The 7,332-nt window shown below is 35.7% G+C and overlaps 1 pseudogene; it reads left to right on the forward strand.

Moving 5' to 3' along the window:
- The first annotated feature begins 3,131 nt into the window (after nucleotides 1-3,131).
- On the forward strand, nucleotides 3,132-4,391 carry LOC116110851 (annotated as a pseudogene).
- Nucleotides 4,392-7,332: the final 2,941 nt, after the last annotated feature.

Here is a 7,332-nt window from a genome sequence, read left to right on the forward strand (position 1 = left end):
CTGTCATTTCGAACTCCTTATACATTGCTCTCTTGAATTGGTCACATTCGATTTGGGTTGTTTCCAGTTACTAGCAAGTCATTGACATATAGGGAGACTGTAATGAGATCGCTTTTTTTCTTCTTCACATAGATAGTGTGTTTGTTGGGGCTTCTTGTATAACTGAGCTTACTTAAATACTCATTTATTCGGCTATACCAGGCCTAAAGAGCCTGCTTCAATAGATAGACTTTGTCATTGCCCCCTTCATCTGTAGAGCCCTCTGGTCGTTCCACATATATTTCTTCGTCTAAGTAGTGATTCAAAAAGGCAGACTTGACATCAAATTGGAAAATCTTCCACTTAAACAGAGCTACTAGTGCGATTAGGAGTCTGATCGTGTCATGTCTTGCAATTGGAGCAAACATATCTGAAAAGGCTACTCCATTTGTATTTGTTGATCGATCCATCAAGATTCAGCATAGTCTTGAAGATTATTTAACTTGGATGATCTTCTGATATGATAGTTGCTCAACCAGCTTCTAAGTTTCATTTTTCTCAATCACACTTAGCTCTTCCTTCATCGCTACCCTCCAGTCTTTTGACTTTGCAGCTTCAACATAGCTCGCAAGCTCCAATATGGCGACATCACACCTCTCATATACTTTGGCTAAAGGCTTGGCCCTTATAACTAACATCTCTTCATCAGCATTTGAATCTTCCTCAGCTTCATTCTGGTCGTTAACGACCTCTCTCTGCTAAGGCCTTGGTTCTTCTTCAACCCTTTTTTCTTCCCAATTCCAAACCACCAACTCATCAACTCTGACATCTCTTATGATCATAATCTTGTTCGTGTTTGGATTGAAGACTCTATAGGCATGTGATTGGCTGTTGTAGTCAACAAAGATTCTAGCTTCAGCTTTCTCATCTAGCTTGTTTTTTTTTTTTTTTTTTTGGTCTCTAGAACCTGAGCATAACAGATGCTTATGAAGACTTTTAGGTCGTTCACACTTGGCTTCACTCCATACCAAGCTTCGAATGAAGTTTGATCATTTAGAGCCTTTGTCGGCAGTCTATTCAACAAATAGACTCTTATATTGACCGTCCTGTCCAAAATGACTTTAGCAGCTTCTTTTCAGTGATCATGCATCTGGCCATCTCCATGACCATTCTGTTTTTCCTCTCACTCACTCTAATCTGTTGTGGAGTGTAAGGACTACTGAATTGGTGCTTGATTCTAGCTACTCTACATATTTCTTTAAATTCATTCGAAGTGTATTTTGTCCCATTATTACTGTGAACAGATTTGATGGTCAAACCAATTTGGTTTCTGACTAGAAGCTTGAACTTCTTAAACACTTCGATGATTTCATTTTTCTATTTCAAGAAGTAGACCTAGGTCATTTTGGAGAAATCATTGATGAATAGCACACAGTATTTACTTCCACTTAAGGATGAAGTCTACATTGGACCATACACATCAGTGTGTATCAACTAGAGCTTCTCCGTAGCTTTCCAGGTCGCATTTGCAGGAATGGTTGTTTGCTCGATTTTTTGAGTTGACAAGCTTGACATAAACTCCTCCTCTTTTCAATCTCTAGTAAATTTTGCACCAGATCTTTGTGCTTCATTTCTCTCAGGCCATTATAGTGAAAATGGCCAAATCTTTTATGCCATAGTTCAGACTCATCTATTCTAGAAGAGTAAATCTGAACTTCTGGTTTTCTCCACTTAATAAGAAAGCTTTTTCCCATCATCTTCATTTTCATCAACTTACTATCTTCACTGTCTATTATCATACACGATCTGTCTTGAAAATGTAGAGAATAATTTCTCTCTAGTGTTTCTCCAACATTTAGTAAACTTTGGCTGATTTCTGGCACATACAACACATTTGCGATGTGTTGGTTGGAGTATGGACGACAACTTCACCCCTTCCTTTAACCTCCATGAACTCTCCATTTCTGATCTTCACCTTGGACTGGAATGATCTATCCAAGTCTAAGAAGTTGGTGAGATCTGGTGTCATGTGGTTGGTGTAACCACTGTTGATCAGCCATGTTTCTCTTCTGGTGTGAGTTGCATAACAAAAGGTCATCACAAATAACTGTTCTCCCTTTTTATTTTGGTACTGGTTTTTGACCACTTGAGCTTGTTGTTGTGGTTGGTTTATTTTATTCTTGCAACCCTTTTCAATATGGCTAAACTGCTTACATGATCTACACCGTATGTTAGGCCTAAACCAACATCTATTCTTAGCATGATTTTTCTTCTTACAATGGGGACATGGTAGATATCCTTTCATCCCACTATTTTTGCCCCATTGGTTGTTCGCCTTTTCTTTGCCGTTTCTCTCTCCAGCTGACTTTTTATATCCTCCCTGAACTGATTTCCCTTTATACAAAGCCATCATGGCTCCTTCACTGCTGTCTTCTTGTCTCAACAACCTTCTTTGTTCTTGAGCTTATAGGGCATGGACAAGCTCTATAATGGTAATCTGGGACAGATCTTTTGAGTCTTCTAGAGATGAGATCTTAGCCTTCAACCTCTCTAGTAGACTCACGAGCACCTTCTTGACTATTCTCTTATCTGTCATCTCTTCTCCAAGTAGTTTGATTTTTTTGACCACGTTCATCAGTCGGTCAACGTACTCTTTAACGTTTTTAGACTCTTGCATCTTTTGCATTTTGAACTCCCTTCTTAGATTCAAGACAAGCATGTTCCTAGTTTTGTCACTTCCAACAAACTCCTCCTTAAGCTTATCCCAAGCTTATTTCGCTGTCTCACAAGCCATTATTCTTATGAAAATAAGTTCTATGACAACTAAGAGCATCTCCAATGGTGTTCTTTATTTTAAAGTGCATCTTTTCTATAAATAAAGAGCATCTTTATTGATTTCTAAATATAAAGAGCAAAAATTTTATTCAAGTCCAATGGACTCTTTAAATTTTAATTCTTTCTTTTGAATTTTCCCATAAAGCATTTATGATTTTAATTTTTTCCCTATTTTCTTTTTCCTAAATTTCCCTCTTTATATTTCATTACTTTCCCTCCATTTTTCATTGTAATTTAAACTGTTCCTTTTATATTCAATTGATCAATTCCATCTTCTCCAGCAGAATCTTTCCACCTCTTTTCCTTTCCATTACACCATGCTTTCTACTAGTTTAGTCAGTGTTATTCTTGATGATTCCGATTCAGATGATGATTTGGAGATGACAATATCTGCCATAGGAGAGTTGCTTAATAAAAGAAGGAGGACATCACTACATCGCGGTTCAGTTTATGGTCATGCCTATATATGGCGTGATAGATTTCATAGGCATCACTAGCTTTTTCATGACTACTTTGGAGAAAATCCCGTGTATTCTCCAAATTTATTTCGAAGGAGGTTTCGAATGAGTCAATCTCTTTTTCTTTGTTTTCAATCTGCTGTAGAAGCTCATGACCTATATTTTGTTCAAAAAAGGGATGCTGTTGGATTTTTGGGTTTGTCTTCTCTCCAAAAGATCACTGCTGCATTAAGGATGCTTGCATATGGAGTTGCAACAGATTATATTGATGAATATGTAAGGATTGGTGAAAACACTGCAGTTGAAAGTCTTAAAAAATTTGTTAAAGCAATAGTTTCAATTTTTTCGAAGAAGTACATGAGATCTCCAAACAAAATTGATATTGATAGATTGTTAAAAGAAGGTGACAATCGTGGGTTTCCTGGAATGTTAGGAAGTATCGACTGTATGCATTAGAAATGGAAAAATTGTCCAGTTGCTTGGAAGGGGATGTATGTTGGCCATGTTCGTGAACCAACTATAGTTCTTGAAGCTATAGCTTCATATGATCTTTGGATATGGCATGCATTCTTTGGACTGCCAGGATCACAAAATGACATAAATGTTCTAGAGCAATCTTTTTTATTTATAGAACTTGCTGAAGGACGAGCTCTACCAATTAACTATTCAATCAATGGTCATGACTATACAATGGGATACTACCTTGCTAATGGTATATATCCTTCATGGTCAACATTTGTGAAAACAATTCCATTTCCACAAAGTCATAAACACAAACAATTTGCTGCAGCTCAAGAGTTAGCAAGAAAAGATGTTGAACGAGCATTTGGAGTGTTGCAAGCAAGATTTGCCATTGTGCGTGGACCAGCACGTTTGTGGCATTGTGAAACTCTAAAGGATATTATGAAAGCTTGCATCATATTACACAATATGATTGTTGAAGATGAAAGAAATGTTAAAAATTTATATTATAATTATGATGCATTTGATGTCAATTCAGACATATCAATTTCACACAAGCATACGACAAAGCTTTTGGAATTTGTTCAATGTCATCGTCGCATTAGGGATAGAGATATTCATTCTCAACTACAACAAGACCTAATCGAGCATATATAGAAATTACATGGAAGTCATATGTAACTTTTTAGTTTCGTGCTAATGGTGTTTGTAGCATAGGTTGGTTTTGTGGCATGCTGCTAGTGTATTCAATCTGCTTGTAGTGCCTAAAGTAGCTTTCTACGAGGCATTTTTTTTTTGGCAAGCAAACAGACAAACTTTATAAAAAAGGCCAAAGCACATTTGACCAAGAGTTACAGCACGATTGAAAAAACAAACTTTATAAAAAAAGGCCAAAGCACATTTGACCAAGAGTTACAGCACGATTGAAAAAACAAACTTTATAAAAAAGGCCAAAGCAAAATTGACCAAGAGTTATAACATGATTGAAAGAGAAACAACAAAGCAGTAAGAAAACTGTAGAAATAGACCTGAAAGAAACTAAAAAGCAAAACCACTACAACAGCAATAGAGCTTCAACCACCAAAATTGGCATTTTTTTTTTTTTTTTTTTTACTAATAAGCATAACAAAGCTTTAACCACCAAAACTAAAATTTAGAAATTTTTAGATCTCCTTTCACTGATTTCTTTTTGACGTTGAATATAAAAATTTGCAAGCATTTGAGGCATCCCAATTGGACCTATAGCCATTATCCTTTCATCCTCCTTCATTTGTTCTAATTGCAGCTTTTCTTGCTCATAAGCAATTCTCTCTTGTCCTTGAATATATGCCTTTTCAAATAATTCTAATTTCTTTTCATTGAATTGCCTCTTTTCGCCTCTCATTTCTTGTAATAAGTTCACATATGAACCTGTTGAGTCATTTTCCATATCTTTGCCCTTCCTTTTCTTTATGTCTTTTTCAGCTTTCCTTCCAGGTGGTCTCTTTATGTCCACAAAGTCAAGACTTGTAATGTTGTCATCTCTAAAATTCACTTGAGTCTTTGATGTAGGAGTAGGACTTTTGTCTTTCTTTTTTATCGGTTTTTTCTTTTGGCAATCTTCCTTCCATTTCGGCTGAAGTCTCAATATATTCCAACAATGCTCAAATTGGAATTTACCTTTATTTAGTTCTTGGTATAGGAATTTTGCATTAGCAATCTGGAAAAGAAAAAAAAAATATAAACTAAAAAAGTATGCAATAATATAAATATATTTCTAAAATATAAAATAATAAATACCTTTGTCTTGCTCATTGACGCCACTTTGGTTTCTTGATTCAATTTGAGCATAGCATCCACAAAATTTGTTTGTAGCTAATTGAATTGTTGACCAACGGTTCATCAAAGAAACTTGTGTATGTTTAGATTCAAAATTTTTGTATCTATGGAAGTATTCCCACAATTGTGCCCAATATGTTTTGTGTTTCTGTTCATTTCCTTGAATAGCATCTAAACTGGTATTAAGCCATGCTGACACGATGAGAATATCCTCTTATGTAGTAAAGTTGCCGCCACGTGATCTTTTAGAGTTAGATTCAACTGGAGTAGATAAATGAGATTCTTCAGTATTGGTGAAAATAGATATATCATCAGAGTTTGAAAGTTGGGTTGAAAATTGAGGATTTTCAGTGGAACCAATATACAAATTTCCATCACTACCAGCTTGAAAATTCATGTTTTAGAGAAAAGAAAATAGAACATGAATATATAGATAACTCAAAAGACCATTGTAGGGGGAGGAAAAACATTTTTTCAAGAAAAAAACTTAATAGAAGGGAGAATTAATAAATAAAATATATTGAAATTAATTAAAATTATGATAAAGAGTGAAATTTGACTCTCTAGATATGGAGAGTCAAACTCACTCTTTAATTTATATTTAAAGAATAAAGAGTATGTTGGAATCTTGTTTTTATGCATTAGCTCTTTATAATAAACAGTTTGACTCATATAAAGAGTCATTTGGAGATGCTCTAAGTGTATGTGCGACAAAGCTCTTAGAGCTTCTGTGGCTTCTTCTTCATGGAGACGGATCTAGTTCAATGTGGGATTTGGTCCCAGTTGAGGTGGTTGCTTCTCTTCCACCACATATTGCCATAGACCTTAGCCTTGCAAGTATGTTTTCATTTTAACAGCCAACATATGGTACTGTTCTCCATTGAAAACTAGTGGTAAGAGGGAAGCTGTGCTTGATGCCATGAAGATAGGTTTTGTGTTTATAAACTAGAGAGTTTTTTATTGGAAAGAAGATGAAGGGTATGTGAGAAGGATGAATCTCAGTGAGAATATGGCTCTGACACTAGTTGTTGGTTTACAAGCTGGAGAATGCAAAGGAAAAGAATGCAAGTGTTTGGTTTTTCTCAAAGACAAGTTTATCAGAGAATGTTTCTTGTCAAATGTTTTTCACTTGTCTACTTTTTCGTTAACTTCATCAAAGATTATATACAGACATATGACATCATTATAGACATCACAGACATGCTAACTCTACAAAGCGTTAAATGCTAACCTAATTTGCAAAGATATTTACATGGTATTATCATAGAGCCATTCATTCTTACTTAACACAAAATCTGTTAGACTTAACATCCCTAAAAGTCAGCTAAACCACTCTGGATAGTTGACCAACTCTGACACCTTCTTCTTCAGCTCAAAATCATCGACCTCTTTCAGGTCTCATAATGCTACTGATAGCATGCATATTTGGTCGCATGGATTCCTTCTTGTATTGCTTTTACGTTGCATTACTTCTTGGTCGCTTCTTCCAGATCACATGCTCTTCAGATCATTACTGATCAAAATCTACTTCAACTCGCATCTATCTTAGCTTTGCACATTTGATCGCAAGCTTCAGGTCGCATAGCCTTCAAATTGCATTCTCATGTTTCCAGCAAGATATCACTTGCTTTAACAGATGCATATGGAATATCAGGTACATCACGTGCATGGCATGGTCCAACTTGCTAATCTGGATTGCAACTCCAGGTTGTGTTGTTGTAGCATTGGTAAACCACAGTAAACTATAGCATACTACGCCGCTGTGTTCCGCATTGCTATA

The sequence above is a fragment of the Pistacia vera genome, unplaced genomic scaffold (genome assembly GCF_008641045.1).
Source record: "Pistacia vera cultivar Batoury unplaced genomic scaffold, PisVer_v2 Contig617, whole genome shotgun sequence".
Lineage (NCBI taxonomy): Eukaryota > Viridiplantae > Streptophyta > Magnoliopsida > Sapindales > Anacardiaceae > Pistacia > Pistacia vera.